The sequence below is a fragment of the Musca autumnalis genome, unplaced genomic scaffold (assembly GCF_047663935.1).
Source record: "Musca autumnalis isolate F117 unplaced genomic scaffold, ASM4766393v1 scaffold_5, whole genome shotgun sequence".
In the NCBI taxonomy this organism is placed as follows: domain Eukaryota; kingdom Metazoa; phylum Arthropoda; class Insecta; order Diptera; family Muscidae; genus Musca; species Musca autumnalis.
Window position 1 is genome coordinate 8,718,483 of NW_027412088.1, and position 23,293 is coordinate 8,741,775.

At 37.4% G+C, this 23,293-nt stretch overlaps 1 protein-coding gene and 1 long non-coding RNA gene across 4 annotated transcripts in view; both read right to left on the reverse strand.

Moving 5' to 3' along the window:
• Positions 1 to 23,293, reverse strand: part of LOC141387109 (epidermal growth factor receptor-like) — a 94,159-nt gene that overhangs the window by 26,119 nt on the left and 44,747 nt on the right. The window lies entirely within an intron of this gene.
• LOC141387111 (uncharacterized) lies at positions 877 to 17,060 on the reverse strand. Its single transcript, XR_012408482.1, has 3 exons — positions 16,925 to 17,060; positions 13,992 to 14,034; positions 877 to 1,011 (listed from the first exon to the last, which is right to left on the reverse strand). It is a non-coding gene; the product is annotated as an uncharacterized lncRNA (long non-coding RNA).

The following is a 23,293-nucleotide window of genomic DNA, read 5'->3' on the forward strand; positions in this document are numbered from 1 at the left end:
ATGCACCATAATTTAACAAAAAAAAAAAACCGTCGTAGTAGCAAAAACAACAATATTTTGGTCATATGTTGTTGAAAAAAAAGACAAACTTCTTTACTACCGCCAACGATCTTGGCTGCTGGATGGATGGTTGGTTGCGATCATATGCCAAAAGTTCTCACGCATTTCAGTGGCTTTTTGTAGGTCTGAGCTGTGTTGTGCGAGTTTTGTAAAGAAGTTGAACGAATGAATGCCTGGCTGTTGACGTTAACAACCAGAAAAAAATAAAAAGAAGCTACTACAGAAACTGAAGCCATAATTATTTTCAATTCAATACGCACTCACATTGCCCAGACAGCAGACAAATATGTATGTAAGTATGTACAAAAACATACAAGCTGAAGTGGATCCATGTGGCAGTGGTATCGAAGAGCAGCTCACTGCAATTTCATTGTGTATCAAATGTTAAGCATGCATCCAAACATCCATCCATCAAATAAAGCTCTTGATTAGCGGGAATACTTTAAAAGTGTCATTGCTGATGGCCTGTTAAGAAAATGTTTAACACTGTAACATAGTTTCTGTTTATATATTTCCCAAACATTTGCTGGTGCCATTAAAATATATTTTTTATGTCTAATGATTTTTTTTTTGTTCAGAAAAAAAACTATTTTTTGTTGTTCAAAAAACTCATGTTTTATTGTAAAAATTTTTCATTTTCTTAAAGATAAGCCTTACTTTAGGTTTGTAATTACATTAAGTGTTGTGATCTGTTGTCTTGTCTGTCTTACGCCATGTCAAATGTTATCATTACACTTTGTTGTTATTTTTGTTTTTCAATATTATTTTCTGTTATAAATAATTTTATTTTTATAGAATAAATTGTACTGGGTGACCATCATTAGAAATTCTCTAGAGTATAGCGGGTTGTTGCTGGTAGCGCTGCCTGCTACTATCATCTATCCATCCATCACTCATTGCCGGCATGATTGACCCCTTTTTTCTTCTACTGCTGCTAAAGTTGTAGAAAATCTGGAATTTATATTTTTATGGCATTCCAAGATTAAATGACTTGCGCAATCAGTCAAGCGAATCACTCAACAATTGAATTGAATGCTTTCTTATAATCAAAACCAGATCAAAGCTGTAGGGCAATAACAAAAAGGTGACCAATCTGATAAACTATTATGCAGTCGACTATATCTAATTATATAATAGATTGTGGATTAAAATAAGTAGGCATATCTGACGAAATTCTTAAAAAAGGTCTCTCTAATATATGTCCCAAATACATTTTGCAGCAAACATATATATGTTTGGGTGCAAAAATATATTTGTTTGCAACCAGTCCCAAATATAAATTTGGTTTTTGCCTTTGAAAGTAACGAGTTTGTCGCGGAATGCTAACACGCCGTGGCAACACCTTTTTTCTTGTGTTTTTCGAGGGTGGGTTCAAACCTCAGCCTGGCTCAGTTGATTTTACTTATTTGAAAATTTTGCCGGCAAGCTCTAAGCGTTTGTCATGAAAGCACAACTAAATAGGCAAATATCCATTGTTTTTATACAAGACAAAAAATGCATTTGAAAGAAGAAAAGTTCGATGACAGAGAAGCCGCTCCACAGCCGATATGTCTGAAGACCTTCTGCCAAAGGCCAAACATGCATGCCACATAGTGGTGGTTGTATGGGTTCAAATCTTCGGCTTTCCTTTTTCACTTGCATCATTGGTCATTAAGCTCGATTCCAACGAGAAATTAATTAAAAATTTATGTTTACAGAATATGGTTGTGAGGCCAATGAAATAGTTGGGTTCCTAAAGTCTGACTATTTTTACACGAGGAAAACTCTGCTTTCGGATCGATAATTATTTTTGTGGACGATTGATAACCATATATTCTGGGTTTAACCATGCAATGATTATTATGTTCACTCAGAACAAATAAAAAATATGATTGATCGAACAATATTCGAAGAGCAAAATATGTATTGTAAATATATTTTTAGATTCCTTATGTAGTATTGAAACTCCAATAATCGTTTTTGTCAATTTCAACAACTGCTTTTGTCAAATCAAAAATTTGTTTTTGTCAACTGGACAATATTATTCTCTTTTCTTCGACAATTTTATTCTTTTCTTTCGGTATGCGATACCGTGGTGAAAAACATTGTAACATTCTAGATTATGATAGTTTCTACCATCGGCATTGTTAATGATTTTTATAATATTTTGAAAATTAGCAAGTTGTTTTACTTATTTATTTATTTTATTTTTTTTTTTTTTTTTTTGAAATTTTGCCTGTTAGAGCGGAGATCATTTTTAACGATTTTTATTGCAAGTGAAAAAGAAAAGCCAAGGACTCGATCCCACACAGTCAACAAATTACGTGAGGATGGCTTCTCTGTCCTAGAACTGTTGGTTTTTCAAATGCAAATGTGTTTTTATTTTTAATTTATTTATTTATCATTATTATTATTATTATTATTTTTATTATTATTATTTTTATTATTATTATTTTTATTATTATTATTATTATTATTTTTTTTTTTTTTTTTTTTGAGCAAATATGATATTTTTGGATTTGCAATTAATTACAAACAAACAAATTGTTGGAACAAAAATTGAACAATATTTTTTCTCTGCGTGTATCTGCCAATACAACAGCACAGCTTTCAACGGTGTTGAAACCCTTTGGGATCGGATAATTTTGATCATGTAAAACATCTTCCTACAAGCCGTCCGGACTCAGCGAAAAGGAGGCTTAATATAAGCTATTTTGCTCGAACATATCGGAAGGGACACGTTTAGACTTCCTTTTATTGTCAAGCCCTAGTTGCATGTCAAAAATAGTAATAGACACCATTTACGGAAAAGTTTTGTATGGCAGAAATATTGACGAGGAGGAAGAGTCACTACTGTTAAGAAGAGTCCATGTCTGTTACACAAAAACAGGTAAAAGTTGGAAATTTAACACTTTTTTCCAAATTTTGCTTCCAAGTCTGTCGCAGGTAAAAATTTTCCTTTCGGAACCGATAGCATCAAAGAAGTTTAAATACAAAGACAATAATACATTGTGATCTTTTCAACTTAGCAGACATTCGTACCGATTTCTGTTCTAATTCTGATAGGTTGATGTACTGGGTATATAAATACATATAAGGCGAAGAAGCAAATGCCTGAGCATATTAAAAGTAATGCCTACTTTTGGGCGCTTAAACCGAAATAAGAATCTTATTGAAAAACTATCATTATGAGTTCTAAAGGCCCCGGTACATAAGAGGCTTTATATAAGCAATTTTTCGCGAACATATCATTTTTATTGCTTTATTGTCACTCATAGATAAGTTGTATATGGGAGGAGTCACTACTGTTAAGATGTGTTGACTTGTCTGTAACTCAAACTCAGGTGCAACTGGGAAATTCAAAATTTTTTGCTGCAAATTTTGCGTCGATATCGCAGTAAAAATTTTCCATTTTAAACCATTCATCTCAAAGAAGTTTTAATACAAGGACAATATACAGTGAGAGTGATCTTTTCATACTTAGCAGACATTCGTACCAATTTCTGCTCTAATTCTGATAGGTTGATGTACTGGCTAGATACAGGCCGAACGAATTGTCGGAGCATATTGAAAGTAATGCCTACTTTTAGGCATATAAACTGAATTTAGAATCTTATTGAAAAACTATCATTAAGAGTTCCCTAGGTACATAAGCGGCTGGCAATCTTCCTACAGTTATTGCTAGTAAAAGACTAAATGGTAAAGAACGATCTAGTTTGAATTCGGCTCGACCGATCTTAATTCTTCTATTGGTAAGAATGTCATACTTCTTATGAGCAGAGAAACTCTGTTTTTAATTTTAAAAATGCAAACAGAATAACATATTCTATAGAGAACCATTGGTCATTCCTTATAATAAATTTCTTTCTTCCTATTAAAGGCATCGGTTCTTTCGCAGTAGAAACTCAAAGATAGTCTTTCACTTATAATAACAGAGAACCATTATGACTTCTCCATTATTCTCCCCTTTTTTGTTTACTTTTTTCTATGAATCTGGTCACCTCATCATTTTTGCTTAGAAGATCACATCACTTGTCAGCTGTCTCAAAAGTCTTAGATTTGTAAGAAATCTAGTTGATGATACGGCTGACAGTCAGTCTGTCTCTCTATGACTTGAAGCTGCCGTTGCTTTCTGGTTCAAAGGGACTAGAATTCATTATGAAACAAAAAAAAAAAACTTTTTTCAATATTTACACAAGACAAACATACACACAAACTACAAACAATCCACAGATATGACAGCATAGACTATTTATGAAAGATCTTACATTGATCAACAGACAGGAAAAAAGAAGACAAAATACAATACAACAGTGATGGCAAAGTACCACAGATAATGGACAAAGCTTATGATGCCACCACCAACCAAGACCCATGATGATGACAAGGCAAGACTTTCATTGAGATTTTGTTGGTTAACCACATAAAACCATAAATCTTTCTTGTCTCTGCTTAGGTTGATCTTCATTTCCACTTCTGCTCTGTGTATGCTGGGTTGCTGGCTTTTTGCATCATTGAATGGTGGTGACGTTTTTTAATTAAAAAAGCCTACTTGTGTGTGCGTTGTGCAGCAATTCATTGTAACCATTATGGTGATGGCCAAATTGACCATATTTAGTAGCATTCACATGCCAGGCAGCCAGCCTGCAAATAGAAGGAAGATATGGTAAGACATGACAATCGATTTCCCAACAGCAAAACATAGACAACTTTCCTAATTTGTCTTTCAGAAAAATAAAACACACAAACATCTTTCTTTGTATGTTTGACTGCCTGTGCGTTGTTCGGCCAGGACATTGACCATATTAAGGCAAAGATAGTAGCAACCACAACCAGCCAGCCAGTTAGGCTGCCATGGTTTAAAACAAACGTGTACAAGAAGTTTGCAAACCTTTTTAAGTAATGAACAACTGTTAGAAGACTACAAGAAAAATCCGTAATTGTTGCGAGGTGGGAAGGTGGTCTTTAAAATCTTCAGCATCAGCAAGAAAAAGCTTTTAGAAATAAATAAATGAAATGTAACGAAGCGGCACAAATAAAAAAGAAACTAAGCCAAACCACCCGAAAATTTGAAGAAGAAATGTTTCGTTTGTAAAAAAAGTTTGATTTTTAAGCAAAAAATAATAATTTAACTTCCGCTGTAAATTGTCTGCCAGGCATACCAAGTGACCGAACGGCCAGAGTCAAACGTCTTTAAGGTGCTCATTAGTAGTTTTGTTGCTGCCCCACAAAAAGCAACAGAGGGTTTTTGTTTGCTTCTTTTTCTTGTTATTATTATTTCGGGTCAATTTTATGTATTATTAGCCGGAGGTTTCTTTGGGTTTAGCTTCTTAGCTCTGTTGTTGTTGAAAAAATGGGAGCGTTCTTCATGGCACGCAACACCATGATGATTATTGTTGCTGTTGTAGTTCGGAATTGAAGTTTCCAACAGCGATCAGAAAAGATCAATTGGTATTTGCCTTTGGCTTGAACTTTGCTCTGTTATAAGCACAGAAAACAAAAAATAACAACAACAATAACGGAGGAAAGGAAAAAATATATTAACAAAAAAGAAACGAAACACGAAGTTAACTCTACATACATATGTAGCTGGAGCAATAAACCAAGGGTACACCATACCACTCCACCATTCCATATTCAATATGTGTAACGAGTTACGGGCTCTGAGGAGGGAAAACAACAAGATATCCACGAAAAAAAGAAAACTAAAGCGGAAAAAACTATTATTTCGAAACCTAAGCATAATTTTTGTAAACAGAAATTGTTTTTCACATCCACTTCATTGGAAATGGGGTAATGCAGAATAAAGTAAAAAATATGTAAAGCAAGCCGAACTTTGGGAGTATAAAATTCGAAAAAGAAATTGGAAATCGATTTTCATACTTAGCAGACATTTCGTACCGAAGAAGCAATTGTCTGAGCATATTAAAAGTAATGCCTACTTTTGGGAGCTTAAACTGAAATTGAAAAAGTATCATAAGGAGTTGTAAAGGCCTCGGTTCATACGATAATACTCAACAACATTTGTTTGCAAATGCTAATTCCAATTCTGTCACAGATAAAAATCTTCCTTTCCGAAGCGATAGAATCAAAAAAGTTTTAATACAAGGACAATATACAGTGTGACCTTTCTTTCTTAGCAGACATTCGTGCCGATTTCTGTACTAATTCTGATAGGTTGTTGTACTGGGTAGATACAAGGCGAAGGAGCAATTGCCTGAGCATATTAAAGGTAATGCCTAAAATTATCATCAGTAGTTCTAAAGGCTACGGTACATAAGCGACTTCACGAATCTTTGTGCACTACGACAATGTGAGCTCTTACACATCAATTCAAACCAGCGTCCTTTGGATAGGATAAAATGTCCTGACTTGGAACCCAATGACTTCATATGACTCCCGCGCATGCAAAAAAAAAAAGCGTGATCAACGATTTTCGTCGCCAGAATATGCTGTTGAAGCGTCCAAAAATCATGTTTTGGAGGTGTCTCATTTGGAGTGGACTAACTGCGCAAAAAAATGCAACCTTCGGAAGTTAAGAGTTTGACTCTGAACGTTAACCCGCCGTGACAACACTTTTTTATATGTTTTTCAAAGACGTGGGATCAAAGCTCATAACTTCCGAAGGCTGCGCTAAAAAGCGTTTGTCGTGGAAAGTCATACAGGTTGAATGAGACAACACCTCATCACTGTAAAAAACAACTTGCATTTGAGAAACGAAAAGTTTTATGACAGAGAAGCCATTCCACAGCTGGCGACACATGTCACATAATGGTAGTTGTGTGGTTTGAATCGTCGGCTTTCCTTTTTCACTTGCAGAAAATCATCGGTCATTAAGTTCGACATTAAGGAGAAATTAATTAAAAAGTCTTATTTCTTTTAGAATACCTATTCACTTTTTTCTTAAACTGTGCACCTAAATAATTCATACACAGTGTAATGAAATCTGAACTTATGTCGACCCTAAAAATATGTAGTATTTGAGGAAAAATGCAAACACCGCAAGAATTCCACCATCGCAATTTGCATGGAATTAACAATTTAAATGTTTTTTTTTTTTTTTTTTTTTTTTTTTTTTTTGAGGTTAAGCACTTTGTAACCACTTAACAGCGTTCTGTGCATTTTTTGCAATAAAATGGCCAAGCTAAGAGACAACCAATAACTTGGTGATTATTATATTTCTAGAAGACGATTCTGATTCTGAATAACTCGGCATGAACGAAAAATCAAAAACAACTTAAAAGCCGATGGTTGATAATAACAACTACCTATCTGGCACCACAAATTACTTCCGGTGCAAACGTGTTTTTTCTCCAGAAACCTAAGAAAAGTTCTCAATATCAAAGCTCAGTTAACAGCAAGTAAAAACTCTTCATTTACAATGTATTTAAGTATGTACATACCAGACTTACAACAGCAAATAATCAATGTTGCCATGTAAACTGCAGTATCCACAGCGACTGACCAAGAATGTTGCAGCACGTTTAAATGATTATTAACATCGGAGTCTTATGCCAAAGAACGAATGAATCGATAGTAGCTATAACTCCGAAGTAGTTACGCAACATCATTTTTATACATCCCCACACACAAACCTCCATTCACACAAATTTCATCTTGTCCCGGACTTAGTAAACTAAACGCAGGTCTATTATTAAGGCCTAAGCGAAATCATCTAAGGAATCAGTTTCTTCTCTCATTCTTTGAATGAATTCTTTCAAAGATTATTGTGGTGAAGCAGCTCTGCTCTGCTGTCGTTTTAGTTGTTTAATATTTTCCAACTATCACCATTTAACCGGATGCTGGAAAAAGGCTTTAAAGAAAATGAACCTTCTATTATTATCTACCAAGAAATTGAAGATGATGTGTGGAAGAGGAAGAAGTTAGCTGAAGATATGCATGCTGTAAAAAACTTTTCTCAACTTCCGGGTAAAAAACACAAAAAAATTGAATGATATATTTTCCGTAATTATAGCTGGTTTAGACTAGTTTTTAAAGGTGAGTCGGTTTGTGTCCAAAAGAGTTCCAATACCACCATTTTAATTGTCCTTCCTACACGCATGTGTCGGGTTTCCTTTCTTTGTTGTTCGAAAGCCAACGAAAAAATATGTTAAGATCGGCATGGGATTGCAACAAGTGTGGGTAATTAATTGACTAATATTTTATAAGAACACCACAAAAGAAAAAGAGGTGGAGTACAGTATCCATAGTTGTAATAGTGGCGTTCAATAGAGCCTATAATTTAATGATGCCAGTGATCGACGGATTTTCTTTTGAATTTTAGTTCCCTTGCCTACATTCTTAATTTATGAAAGCTCGGGGAAGAAGAAGTTCCTCAAATGAAACCTTTCTTATAAAATATATATTGTGGATTCAAGATACATATTCTTTGCAGAAGGAATATCTCTATAGAATTTGATATGGTCAAACACGTAAAATATCATTGCGGAAACAATGATGTAAAATATATTTTTATTGCTGAAATAAAATTACTAAAATTTCTCCATATACCGAGGAAGAATTAAGCCTTTAAATTTGGAACACGCAGAGAAAAAATATGATTGATCCAACAATATACGAAGAGCAAAATATATATTGTACAGATATTGTTAGATTCCGTATGTAGTATTGTGACCCCAACAATAGTTTTTGTCAATACCAACAATTGTTTTTGTTACCTGGACAATATTGTTCCCTTTTCTGCAAAAATTTTATTCTCTTTTCTCGGTATTCGATGCCGTGGTGAAAACACAATTTTGGTAAGTTTTGTTTGAATGGGTTTACATTTTTTTGTGTATTTACACCAGGGACGAGCTTCTTTGCTTAGATCGTATAGTGAGGGCGCCCACCCTGCAAGCAAAAACTATCGCGGAAGTGACCTAGGCGTGTCGCCCAGGGCGATGAAAACAGTCGCGGCGATAGTCGCAGAAGTCACCCTGAGGTGACCTCCGTTGTGAAGAAATGAACCACTCCGGCGTGTCGTCCTGGAAGTCACTCCAGCGACACTTCTGGAAGATCATTTCCGCGATAGTTCTAGAAATTACAAAAAAAAATATTTTTAATTTTTTTCTATTTATTTTTCAATTTTTATTTATTTTTTATTTTTTTTATTAATTTTTTTTATTTATTTTTTTTTATATCTCTTCTCTTTTAGAGAAATTATTCTTTGCAACTTCCGCCTATATTAATTTTGTCATTTTAAAAATGTGATGTTTTGTTGCCTGACTTAGGAAGCGAACCCGGACCTTCAGAGTGCAAACCGAGTGTGCTTACCACTGCACCACCGTCTCATATAATCATGAGAAAGAAAATGTTCTATATTTGTTCAAATGTGTTGAATCATTAAATAAATGTAAACAATCGCCTTGGAAGTCACTCAGAAGTCACTCCGAAGTGTCGGCATACGCGATAAAACGTAATCACAATAAGCCTATTGAAATTGTTTGTGTAATTCACCAACTATCTTCCTTGGCGTGTCTCCGGAGTGACCTCTTAGGCGAGGGAGTGCGAAACTCACTTCCAATTGCTGGCAGGGCACTGAGTTGTTTTTGCATTTGCTTCTCTCTCTCACGTACAGTGTAAATGAATGAAAACAAACAAAAACATAATGTGGTTGTTGCTTTTTTCACTCATACGTTCATACATGTCTTCGCTTTGGTTGTATTTCTGTGGTCGTCGCTGATTTACACAAACAATGAGATTATTGTTTATATTTGATTTTTTTCATTCTTGCTTGTGTTTTTGATTATTGAGTTATACCGGCACAATCTGTGAAGTGTTTTTTGGAAGTGTCCCTGGTCGTAAAATTTGTGTTTTCTTTCTATATTTGTTATGGTTTCTTATTCCTTATGTTGTACTGCAGCATCAGGCAACCCATAACAACGCACATCGTTGTTTGCATTAGTATTGGAGACATAACATGCTCAATACTATTAATAATTAATTAATACTATTAATAATAGTCATTTCGCTAAGGGGACGCATACACAAAACATAAAAGAAGCGACACACAACCTTCTTCATTACCTGCTCAACTGAGACTAAATCCAGGTCAGGCAATTAGGCGCCCGTGTGCGCTCATTTAACGTTGCTCTCTCCACACTACACACAAACCACTTTGAAAAAATTTTAAATTTTTTGTTAAAAAAATTATATCTTTAAATAAAAGCGATTACGACATTTTTACGATTCTAAGAATTGAAGAAAATTAGTGAGAAATAAATGTTATGTCAGTTTAATTATCTCAAGTGACTCTAAAGTTTATTTTCAATTGTATATCTGCTTGCAGTGACTTCAAAAAATTTGCCATAATTTTGATAAATTCAAATTTTGTGCGTGAGTTTTTTTCACCGAATCACCTTATAATTATGATTTTATGTAATCTTATGGCAAAACTCATCACGCTATGAGGTTGTAAAAAAGTCATAACCCTACTCTCCACATTTTGTATACGTGAATAAATCAGGGTCAGGCATCATACTTTTCTATTGCATACTTTACGGGGTGTCATTCTGTGAGTACATGCTTTTCCAATTGGTTGAATTGTGTGTGTGGAGAGAGCAACGTTCAATGAGCGCCCGTGGGCGCTCTCTCGCCTGACGCTGGAATAAATGTACGCTCCCAAAGAGCGTGTGTGCACCCTTTGCCTAATGCTGTTGTACTCAGGGATGCCAAGTTGGTGGTTTTCCCGCTTCTTGTGGAGATTTTTGACGTACAAAACCCACTTTTTATGAGTTGTAGCGATTTTTTTATTTTAAATCGCTACAGTAGCGATTTTGGCTGTTTAAGGTAGCGGTTGTAGCGATTTTTACACAACATTGTTTATTGTCATAAATTTTAAAGCAATCGAAAAAGAGTATTGGTTTCTTCCAGTACTGCAAGAATCTACTAAAAACATGTTTTCGTGGAGTTTTTTTGTCCTTAGTCAGTAGAGATTTGTGGTGGTTTTTAACACAACTTGTCTGTAGCGATTTTTACCTCGGAACAGTTGGCATCCCTGATTGTACTGGGTGTATGGATGAGCGTAATAGAGTAGTTCTGTTTGTTTTTGTTCGTCAGTAAAAGCAGCTAAACTAGACCATGTATTTTGTTCATCAATACGTGGCATTTATACCAAAGTTATGTGGAAAGTGTATATGAGAATTATATACAATTAAATCAAAAATTTCAATAACGTGTTTTCTGGACCGACAATTTTTTTTGTAAAAATTCTGAATTATGTTAGTTCTTACCATCGGTATTGTTAATGATTTTTACAATATTTCGGTATTTCAAAAGAAATTGTTGACACAAAACTATATATGTTATTCCAATAAAAGCGAAAAAAAGTTTTCCCTTAAAAATGTTCAAATACATTTTTTATTCCATTGGCAAAGACATTTTGCAAAAACACCCATCGATAGTTTTGATGAATAAACAAATGAGCAAAGGCTATAGTCGGGACGGGGCCGATACATAACAATTTGGAGTCGATTGCCCCTATCCGCTAGTCTTACTGGTACAAAAGATAGCTTTAGAACGAACGGATAAACAGATTTGGTCCAAACTTTACACCCATATTATTTTTTCGGGTACTTTCGGGTACCTCCCCCACAAAAGTTCGGAAACGTTCGGAAAATTTGTGCGCACGATAACTCTTAAAGGAAGTAACCGATTTGGTCCATAATTTGCACATCGTGAAATTTCTACCAGACTTAGATGAGGTTCCAATATGGACTCAATCGGTCCACTCTTTAGGGTAGCTCCCACATAACATTTCGGAAAAGTTCAGTTTAGGACCTGCTCTCGAATTGCTTTGATTTTTGTTGTAGCAACTTATATTTACTGCCCCCCATATGACGCTATAAGTATCATCAGGGGCAAGTCCATACTTCCTGAGAAAATAGCCTGAAATGTACAAAAACCCCTCTGACACCGTGTGTAGTGATTGCAGCGCAAGATAACTCTCGATCGAATCTGCCGATTCGGTCCAAAATGTGGCCTTCGTAAGTTTAAGTTCGAACTAAACTAAGTTTAAGTTCGAAGAAAAGCCATATCGGTCCACTCCTTCAGGTACCCCCCACAAAAAACTCAAAATTTTTCGGAAAAATTGTGCGCACGATAACCCTTGAAGGGAGTGACCGGTTTGGTCCATACTTTACACATCCTAATATATCTACCAGATATAGATCAGGTTCGAATATGGACTATATTTGTCCTCTCCTTGTGGTACCTCCCACACAAATTTTTGGATAAGTTCACTTTAAGACCTACTCTCGAATCATACTGATTTTTGTGGAAGTAACTTGCATTCGCTGCCTCAATTACGACAGTAAAAGTTTTTTCAGGGGCAAGTCCATACTTCTTGAGAAAACAGCCCGAATGTTGTAAAAGTTGAAAGTAGTGAGTGGGTGGAGGGCTCGAATCGAATACTGCGTTCGTCCACACTTTGGATATTATAATATTTCTTCGAATATTGGTCATAGCAACCGATTTGGTCCAAACTTTGTATCTCTAAACTTAGTTTATGTTCAAATTTTGGCCCTATCTGTCCAATTCTTATGGTACCACCCACACAAATGTTCAACATTTTTGTGTGGTTAAGGGTATGTTCGAGGATCCTTTGGACATTTTTACCGAAGGTTTTCCTAGTGGCCCTGTTTACAGCAATATTATGTTTTTCGTAGGCTAGTGTGATAAAAAAGGCCCTATCTATCTTTATCCCCGCAAATTTTTGAGCTTTAATCCTATCCATACCTTTGTCGGTTCATACGCCCAATATTTTGAAAACCCCCCTAAATACATAAGTCTTTTTGGGAAAAAATATCTCAATCCACACAGGCTGAGGGTATATCTCTGTCGGCAAAGCCGACTGATACTTTTTTACTTGTTTAACAAATCTTTACTTCCTAAGATAAAGGCCCAAAAGCTGTACAAAATCCCTATCCGCTCCTATTAAAATGACTGTTGGGCAAGATGACTTGCGCATTGAGTACTCGATTTGACATATTTCAAGTTCCAAGAAGGTCTATACCCTACAACATATTCAGGTACCTCCCTCACAGAACTTCAAAATTTTCGCTTAAGTGCAGTTTAAAGACTGTACGATGATCTCCCAAGGTACTCCTTGCGATCTTGTTTACAGCGATATAAAGGTTTCCTTTCTTGGACAAATCCATACTTCCTGAGATGAAGCCCCAAAAGCCGTACAAAAACCCTACCCGCACCTATTGAGAAGTCTTTTGGACTTTATGACTTGCGAAAGGAGTATTAGATATGCCCGAAACCTTCGACATCGTCAAATTTCTTCCAAACATAATTCAAGTTCCAGGAAGGTCTATATTAAACAACAACATACCTCCCTCACAAAAGTAAGACAATTTTCGCTTAAGAGCAATTTAAAGACTGTTCGGGGATATTTTTGAAATTTTCACCGATGGTACTACTTGTGATCGGTGTATCGGTTTTGGTGGGAAAGTCACTGCTTCCTGACACAATTGCCCAAAAGCTTTTAAAAGCTCTGCAGCAACCAACTAAAATGCTGATATTGATTCAACCTTTGCACATGGTAATATTTCTCTCATAATTAAATCAATTTTTCTACTCCCGATTACAGCGTTGTCCGGATTTTGGAGACTATACTGTATTTAATGTTCGATTGCAAAAATGGGTAATTCATTATTGACTATCATTTAAATATTCCATAGCAAATTTCAGTGCTCAAAAATATACAACACATCCCAAAAAACGCTGCTAAAATGACATATAGATGTCGTTCGTTATAAAATATTCATAATGAATTAAAAGATATCACACCTTCGCACGAAACCCTCGAAATTGTATTAACATAATCAATGGGTTGTCGAATGTGGTAAAAATTAACGGCATTTTTACCACAGACTATACCAAAACGAGCCCTAATTATTAGAGAGATTGTCCTAATCCATCTTAAGATGTAAATATTTGATACTTACTCCAAAGTTTGTTCGAAAATTTCACCAACAATTTAAAACATACCTGAAAAAATATAGAAATTAAATCTTTGTTAATTGTATGTCTTTTTTAACAAATTGCCTTAACAAAAAACTGTATTATTATAATTCCAAAGAAGGAAAAAAACTTATAAAAATTACAAATTAACACATTCTCAAACTGATGTAATTATGAAGAAAGTGCAAAAAACCCAATAGAGGAGAGAATGAACATAGGTCATCAAAATAAAAAAAACAAGTAAAAAAGCATTAAGTTCGGCCGGGCCGAACTTTTCATACCCTCCACCATAAAATATTCATTCCTGTCCCCAACTTTAAGTGAGTACGTTAAAATGTCAGATAATGTACATAAAATGCTTCATTCGGGAGGCCCTTTTTTATGGTGCCTATATCTAGCTGTTGACAATTTTTGGTGGGCTAGAAATTGGGAGGTACTGTTATATAGGGGTTATAATAAAACATGGGCCTATGTTGACAGTTTTTGATGGTAGCCTTTAATGTCAAATAACTCCTAATTCGGTTAAAAAATTTAGCTCGAATCCTCAAAATATCGAAAATCGGTACATGACGTGGGAACTTCAAATGTCATTAACAGCTAGTTCGGAGGTATCTGGGCTATACGAAAATATGAATTTAAATGAACAATTTTTGTTGACTTTTAAATTTCAAATTACAGAAAGTTCGTCCAAAAAATAAAGCTAAGGTACGGAAAATCGGGAGGTTTGTTTTGGGGCTATACAAAAACATGGACCTACGTTCGGTTAAACATTTTAAGTAAAATCCTCAAAGTACCGAAAATAGGGAAGTATCGTTATATTGGGGCTATGTTGAAAATTGTTGATGCAGATGTGTGGTGACCACTACAACCTTCAAATGTCAAATTACAGTTAGTTCTGTTAAAAATTGTAGCTTACATTACTGAAAATTGGGAGGTACCGTTACATGGGTGTTATATCCGAACATGGACCTATGTTGACAATTTTTGATGGAGAGGTGTTGTGACCACTAAGAACTTCAAATGTCAAATTACTGCTTGTTCGGTTTAATATTGTAGCTAAAATCATCAAATTACTGAAAATCGGGGGGTACCGTTATATGGGGGCTTTCTTGACAATTTTTGGTGGAGACGTGTGGTGACCACTAAGAATTTCAAATGTTCAAATTACAGATAATTCGGTTAAAACTTGTTGTTAAAATTCTCAAAATACCTGAAATCGGGCGGTAACGTTATATGGGGGCTATTCCAAAACATGGACCTATGTCCACTAGTTATATAAGTTTATTGACATTTAAGAACCCTAAATGTCAATTAATAGCTAAATCGGTCTGAAAATGTAGATAAAAACGTCAAAATGCCGTAAATCGGGGGTACCGTTATATGGGGGCTATACCAAAACTTGGACCTAGGTCCACAACTTTTGTTATATAAGTTTAGTTACACTTAAGAACCCTAAATGTCAAATTATAGCTACATCGGTCTGAAAATGTAGCTAAAAACGTCAAAATACCGCAAATCGGGGGGTACCGTTATATGGGGGCTATACCAAAACGTGGACCTATGTCCACAACTTCTATTTTATAAGTTTATTAACACTTAAGAACCTTAAATGTCAAATTATAGCTACATCGGTCTGATAATGTAGCTAAAAACGTCAAAATACCGTATATCGGGGGGTACCGTTATATGGGGGCTTTACCAAAACGTGGACCTATGTCCACAACTTTTGTTATATAAGTTTATTGATACTTAAGAACCCTAAATTTCAAATTATAGCTAAATCGGTCTAAAAATATAGCTAAAAACGTCAAAATACCGCAAATAGGGGGTACCGTTATATGGGGGCTATACCAAAACGTGGACCTATGTCCACAACTTTTGTTATATAAGTTTATTGATACTTAAGAACCCTAAATTTCAAATTATAGCTAAATCGGTCTAAAATATAGCTAAAAACGTCAAAATACCGCAAATCGGGGGGTACCGTTATATGGGGGCTATACCAATACGTGGACCTATGTCCACAACTTTTGTTATATAAGTTTATTGACTTTTAAGAACCCTAAATGTCAAATTATAGCTAAATCGGTCTGAAAATGTAGCTAAACCCGTCAAAATACCGTAAATCGGGGGGTACCGTTATATGGGGGCTATACCAAAACGTGGACCTATGTCCACAACTTTTGTTATATAAGTTTATTGATACTTAAGAACCCTAAATTTCAAATTATAGCTAAATCGGTCTAAAAATGTAGCTAAAAACGTCAAAATACCGCAAATCGGGGGGTACCGTTATATGGGGGCTATACCAAAACGTGGACCTATGTCCACGAGTTTTGTTATATATATTTGTTGACACTTGAGAACCCTAAATGTCAAATTATATCCAAATCGGTCTGAAAATGTAGCTAAAAACGTCAAAATACCGTAAATCGGGGGGTACCGTTATATGGGGGCTATACCAAAACGTGGACCGATATAGCCCATCATCGAACTTGACCTGCCTGCAAACAAAAGACGCATTTTCCCAAAATTTCAGCGTCCTATCTCTATTTTTGTGGATGCTAGAGTGATTACCACAGACGGACGGACGGACGGACGGACGGACGGACGGACGGACGGACGTGCTCAGATCGACTTAGAATTTTACCCTGATCAAGAATATATATACTTTATAGGGTCGCAAATGAGTATTTCAATGCGTTACAAACGGAAAAACAAACTTAATATACCCTCCATACTATGGTGGAGGGTATAAAAACCGCCACGAAATTAAGTGAAAAATATTTAATAGATTTAGGCCATGACAACCGGTTACTGTAATAAGCACCATTGTCCGAACGATTAATTTATCGATAATTTAAAACAGCTAAAATTATTCAATTCTGTTTAATTACTGCACTTAGAAACTGCTTACATTGGCACACAAATCAGAAATGCGAACAATGCTCGATCGATGATCTACGAGTATAGACGAGTTGACACTTAACTATCAACGAAAAAGAGAGACACTGACAATGACTGGCTGGCTAGAGTATAGCTGGATAATGACTGACGACTATGTGGAAATTCAACAACGATCTTGACAACAATTTACTGGCATGGAATGGAAAATCGAAATCAAAATGCAGTGCATTGATCAAAAATGTAAATTTCAAAACAACTTGAATATCTTTCAGCTGTTTGTTAGTTTGTTTCACAATTTGGGATGGAATTTTTCAATAAAATTCTGTTGAGAATAATGTACAAACAATTGTGAAATTTTTCAAAAACAAAAATGCGATTTGTCTCTCCCCTTTAGAATATGCATTGTGTATTTATGACGTGTTGTTGTCTTGCTAATTTATTTCTCTCTGTTTTGGAATATTTCTCATGCAAAAATTGTCTTTAAATATTTTGGACAATTTTGTAAAAAAAACAAAGGCGCGTGATCAATGCATTCTAATTCATGCATAGCATTTACATGTGAATTAAAGGTCATTTGACACAATCGATAAATATTTCAAAACGTATGGTGACAAAGTCGTTGTAAATTCAAAAGAAAACAAAAGTTAGATCCTCAATATTTGCTTATGGATTTAGGTTAGCTTGGAAACTCCCTCCTCCACCAAGCTTTGGAAAATTTCACTATGGGTCATCAATCATACCGCTTGGTGACGATGTGCACTTCATTAGAAATGTACCATGTGATGTGGGGGCTCTGTAATCATCAATTTATAGTTATTTACAAGCTTCGTATATTCGTTGCATACGTTGATATTCACAGGTTCCCGTCCACAAGTTACTGTACTTGACAGGTATGTGCTATTTCCATAGGTAAAATATACATTTTCTATTGTAACTCAAAAATACCACTATAGTACATGTTTATAGGGATGAAAATTGAGATACAGATGTGAATTTTTTTTTTTTTTATGTGGGGAAATTTACAAGTGCTGAAAGCTTTTCTAAATAATAAATAGTATTTTCCATAAAAAAGGTGTTTTAATATAAAATTGGAAAGTGATACTATATCTCTTAAGATAATCCAAAAGGTCTTCTTTATATGTACATATGAAGATTTCTGAGTGAAATCGGCTACTTTTTCAAAAAGTGGTGTTTGATTTCCTTCATTTTTTTTTCCTGTGGTAATGCTGCTCATCAGCAAACATTTCAGTATATTTTCAGACTTTTTTCACCAACAGTTCCAGAGATATAGCGCCTTGAAAAAGCCGAATTCTCTAAAAATTATATACAAAGAACTACTCATAACTTCTTTAATATTGGTCCAATTAAAAAACTATTTGTTTGTAGTTTTTGTTGTTTTATCGGATTTTTAATGAAATAATAGAAAAAATTATAAATAATAAAAATGGAAAAATTGCACAATGAGCCTGGACGCAATTTTGGCGATTTAATATTTAAAATAAATTTTTAACAATGATTTCAGCCGCATCATTGAGCTTAATAAGAAATCGGATTGAATTCGTTAATATGACGACATTTTTATAAAGACGCCTTCAAAGGTCAAATGTGTCATTGTTAGGGTATATTCTGAGACACACTTCACTACTCATTTCACACATCAATCATTTTGTTCAGCTAATTTACTCCTATTTTTTCTGGGGATTACATGGAGCTAAGATTCATTAGGGTATTTAAAAAGAAGAGTACACGCGGTGCTCTTTAACCAACCTTAACTAACTTTAAATAAAAACCGCTTACACCTGGCAATTTTTTGGGGATTCTGAAACTACAATGTTCATAGATGAGAAAAAAACAAATAAAAAAATCGCCGTAGCACTTTTTAAATAAATCGCGGCCAAAGTTGGGCTAAAGGAAATGTTGTAGCTGTCAAAATTCTCTAGAGGAGTGATCTTTATGATTTTTTCCTCGGTTTTAAGATTTTTGAGATATAGAAGTTCAGGTCACATTTTTAGGTTTTTTGTTAGGTATTCACAATTTGCTTGAAAAAGGGACTAGAGAAAGTCTTATAGCCCGCTACAACATTTTCTCTAGTTCCATCTTGATAGGACTTGCAAAATCGTGAAAACCTAAAAAAAACTAAAAATGTGAACTTTGACCGCGATTTATTTAAACAGCGCTCCGGTGATTTTTGTTTTTTAATTTTTCTTATCTATGAACATTCTTGTTTCAGAATCAACAAAAACTTCCCAGCTGTAAACTCCTTTCATTTAAAGTAGATTCAAGAGCACCGTGTATACCCCAGTCCGTCCAAATACTTGAAAAATACGGGTAAATTGGGTGAACAAAATGCTTGAGTCGTGAAGTGTGTCTCACAACATACACGGTTATTCGTCTTTTGTAACGTGACAAAATGGTCACGTACATAATACCAATAACAACAACGCCCCATAAACACATAATTGTTGAGGTGACGGCCCCTGGTCGAAGATTCCTCCGAGTCAATCCGGTGCGTAGAACCGGCCGTCGCGGGGTACAGCGCTGGCAGAGCAAATCGATAGCTCCACGTTTTGCGCGGTGAATGAAGACGCTCCTACGAGGATTAGAGGAAACTGCCACATCTCGCCAGATATCACCATTGTGGCACCAGGTCTGATAAATGACGTATCCTGGCAATTCGTCATTTCCCTTAGTTCGGACCACCTCCCTATCATCGTCTCCGTAAACAGACCACCCGACTTCATAACCTCTGAACGCCGTACTGTCCTGAACCATGGGAAAGCTGATTGGCAAGGTTTCAGAGAATTAACCAATCACCGCTTCAGACAATTGCCCACTCCCTCAAATCCTCGGGTAGCTGAGAGAACTTTCCGAGACATCATCACTAAAGCAGCCGCTCGCTACATACCTACTGGTCGAATACCCGAAATAAGACCAAATTTCCCAGCAAAGGCGACGGGACTAGCAAATGAACGTGATGAGCTTCGTCGTACGAACCCCGAAGATCCAAGAGTTAGAGAACTTACTCTTGAAGTCAACAGGCTGAAGCAATGCAACATTGGTGCAGGAATAAGTAAATTGTGGGCAACGGTTAAATCACTCTCGAGTCCGGAAAAGAAGGATGACAGAACGGCTGTAACTTTTAACGGCGTGACAGTAACTGACCCAAAGAGGTGCGCGTGTTATTTTAACCGGCAGTTCATATAGCACCCCGAGAGTGATAGGGCGAAGAGAAGTGTGCTACGCCGTATAAAAAGAGCTCTTCCAGCCGAGGAGGTACCACCACAATTTACGATGAGCGATGTTGCAGATGCCATCCGAAACGCTAAATCATCCACCGAATATCGATGGTAAAGCTTAAGCAGCTGGATGAACCTGGAGTTGAGTATTTAACAAGTGTTCTCAACCTATCGTTTGCCACCCATGTTGTACCGGATGCCTGGAAAGTTGGCAGGTTGGTCCCGCTACTGAAGCCTGGCAAGGATGCCAGCAGAGGTGAATCGTACAGGCCGACTTCACTCCTGTCGCCAGTAGCATAGATCCTGGAGGCGCTACTCCTCCCCACGATGAGAAAGTGTTTTCCAGTTGCCCAACATCAAAATGGATTTCGGAAAATGCATAGTACTACAACAGCATTAGACGCCATATCCACACATATCAGTAGAGGACTGAACCAGAAATGGCCGTGCGACCGAACAGTCATGGTGGCTCTTGACCTATCCAAGGCCTTCGATACCGTCAACCATGCCAAGCTGTTCAAGGATATAGAGAAAACTAATCTCTAGCCATGTTTGAAACGTTGGGTAATCAACTATATGTGTGCACGCCAGTCGTTTGTAGAATTCAGAAACAATAAGTCCAAAACCCTGTAGAGTGAAACAGGGAGTTCCCCAAGGGGGGGTGATATCTCCGGAACTATTTAACCTCTACCTTTCTGAAATTCCACACGGACGGCTGAGATGAGGCACCCACTGAACATATTGGTCGATGGTGCACTGATTCCGAACACTAACTACCCTAAAATACTGGGTGTAACGTTCGATAGCATGTTCAAGTCGTCCGCGCATGCCACAGCTATTTGCAATAAGATCAGAAGTAGGAACAAGGTTCTCAAGTCGCTGGCCGGCAGCACTTGGGGTGCTGATAAAGAAACCTTGTTGACCACCTACAATGCAATAGGCCGGTCTGTGGTAAGCTATTCGGTGGTAAGCTATGGTCCGCAAAGGTTAGCGCATCGCAGTGGAAGAAGATTCAAACCTGCCAGAATGCCGCCCTGAGGACTGCAACAGGGTGCCGATTTAATGGACAGGATCCCCCCACCCAGGCACGTCAGGAGAGACCTTCATGATCTAGAGAGAGAGGTCCAAAGGTATAAAAGAGAGCCGCTAGATCAACGAGCCTATCAGGCAGGCTTGCATCGCATTCACACCAACATAGTTGCGCAAGCAGTACGAAGATACAGTGTGAATGCCGTACTTGGAAACCATCCCCCATCCATCGCAGCAGAAGAACGCCAGCTGCCAAGGCAAACACGAGTGGTATTAGCTCAGTTAAGATCCGGACGATGCAACCGCCTCAATTCGTATTGGGCCAGAACTGACGCCACGATACCCAACACGATACTCCGTATTTTTCAACTGCCCAGCTAACCCCACTCACCTGTCTCCTCATTCTTTATGGACGCAACCAGTCCAGGTTGCAGAATTCTTGAGTCTGGATACAGAGGAACTTGATAACTGAAATAATACACGAACGAACATATATGCGTTGCTACAACAACAACGCCCCAACAACATCACAACTAGCCAACCAAGAACAAGGCACCCACTACCCAACAGCGTGCAGCATGCACTACTTTGTGAAGTGTGTGTTACAGTGCGATTGGAGGTGATCAACAGCATTACGACTACGGTGTAATTCTCAATCACTTTGTGTAACTATACACATATATACTTCAGTTTGTTGGGGGAAGGACAGACTTGCTACTGCAGGGTGCCAGCCATACGGTCTTAAGTACAGTTGTGTGTTCGTAGTCCGCCAACCGACACGGTAGTGCAGAGAGGTTGGGAAGTATTTTTGAGAGCTTTCCCTTTTGCGCGGTGGCTAATACATTCACTCGACCTTCGGGTGCTGTTCCACTCCACCTTCGGGTGTTGTTCCACTCGACCTTTGGGTGTTGTTCCACTCCACCTTCGGGTGTTGTTCCACTCCACCTTAGGGTGTTGTTCTACTAATCGGTACTCGTAGTATACTGTAGAGGTTAACTTAGAACTAACTAACGACGATCCGAACAACCGAGCCGAGTGTTGAATCACCGAGTGGCTGAACCCCTACAACACGAGAGGCGAGGGCCCGAGCAACCATACGAACATCGAGCGGCCGAACATCCACAACACGAATCACCAAGTGGCCGAACCCCGAACACATCCGAACCCCGAGTGTCCGAGCACCGAATCACCGAGTGGCCGAACATCTACAACACGAATCATCTAGTGGCCAAACCCCGAATCATCGAGTGGCCGATCACATCTGCACCCCGAGTGACCGAACCCCTACAACACGAGAGCCGAGGGCACGAGCCACCGAGTGGCCGGACCCTGAGCACCGAATCACCGAGTGGCCGAACACATACAAACTCGAGTGGCCGAACATTGTAACGTGGTTTTCTCGTCGGCTGGGGTAATCTCAGTCGCGTCCAAGGCCTCCATAAGGACCCACTAAACCTTACGAAATGAAAAGACTAGTATTCTCCCTTTCTTGGGGGGCTAAATCGGGGATTTATTGATTAAATACTAATTTACAATCTACTTGTGTTTAAATGCGATAAGAATAAATTCAATGGGTATATATTTGGATTAATAGTTTGCAGACTCGCTGGGGTTTGGCAGCTGAGGAGCTCGTGTTGAATTAGCGGGTTAGTCTTCGGGGAAAACGGTGTTGTTTGTGTTCGGGTGTGAATGATGCATTCGGCGTCCGGCTGTAGATGATCGGGAAGACGATGTATTCGGTGTTAGGCTGCAGATGATCGGGAAGACGATGAATTCGGTGTTCGGCTGCAGATGATCGGGAAGATGATGTATTCGGTTTTCGGCTGCAGATGATCGGGAGACGATGAATTCGGTGTTCGGCTGCAGATGATCGGGGAGACGATGTATTCGGTGTTCGGCTGCAGATGATCGGGAAGAAGATATGTTCGGCTGTTGATGTTCGGAAACACGATGGCTTCGGCTGTTGATGCTCGGGTATCGTTGTTCGGGAGACGATATGTACGACGTTCGGATATTGACGCGATAAATTCGTCGCTCGGGTGTTAGTTTAGGACTACGGTCTAGTTTCTACAGTGTACTACTATTACTCAAACAGTGGAACAGATGACCCGAAG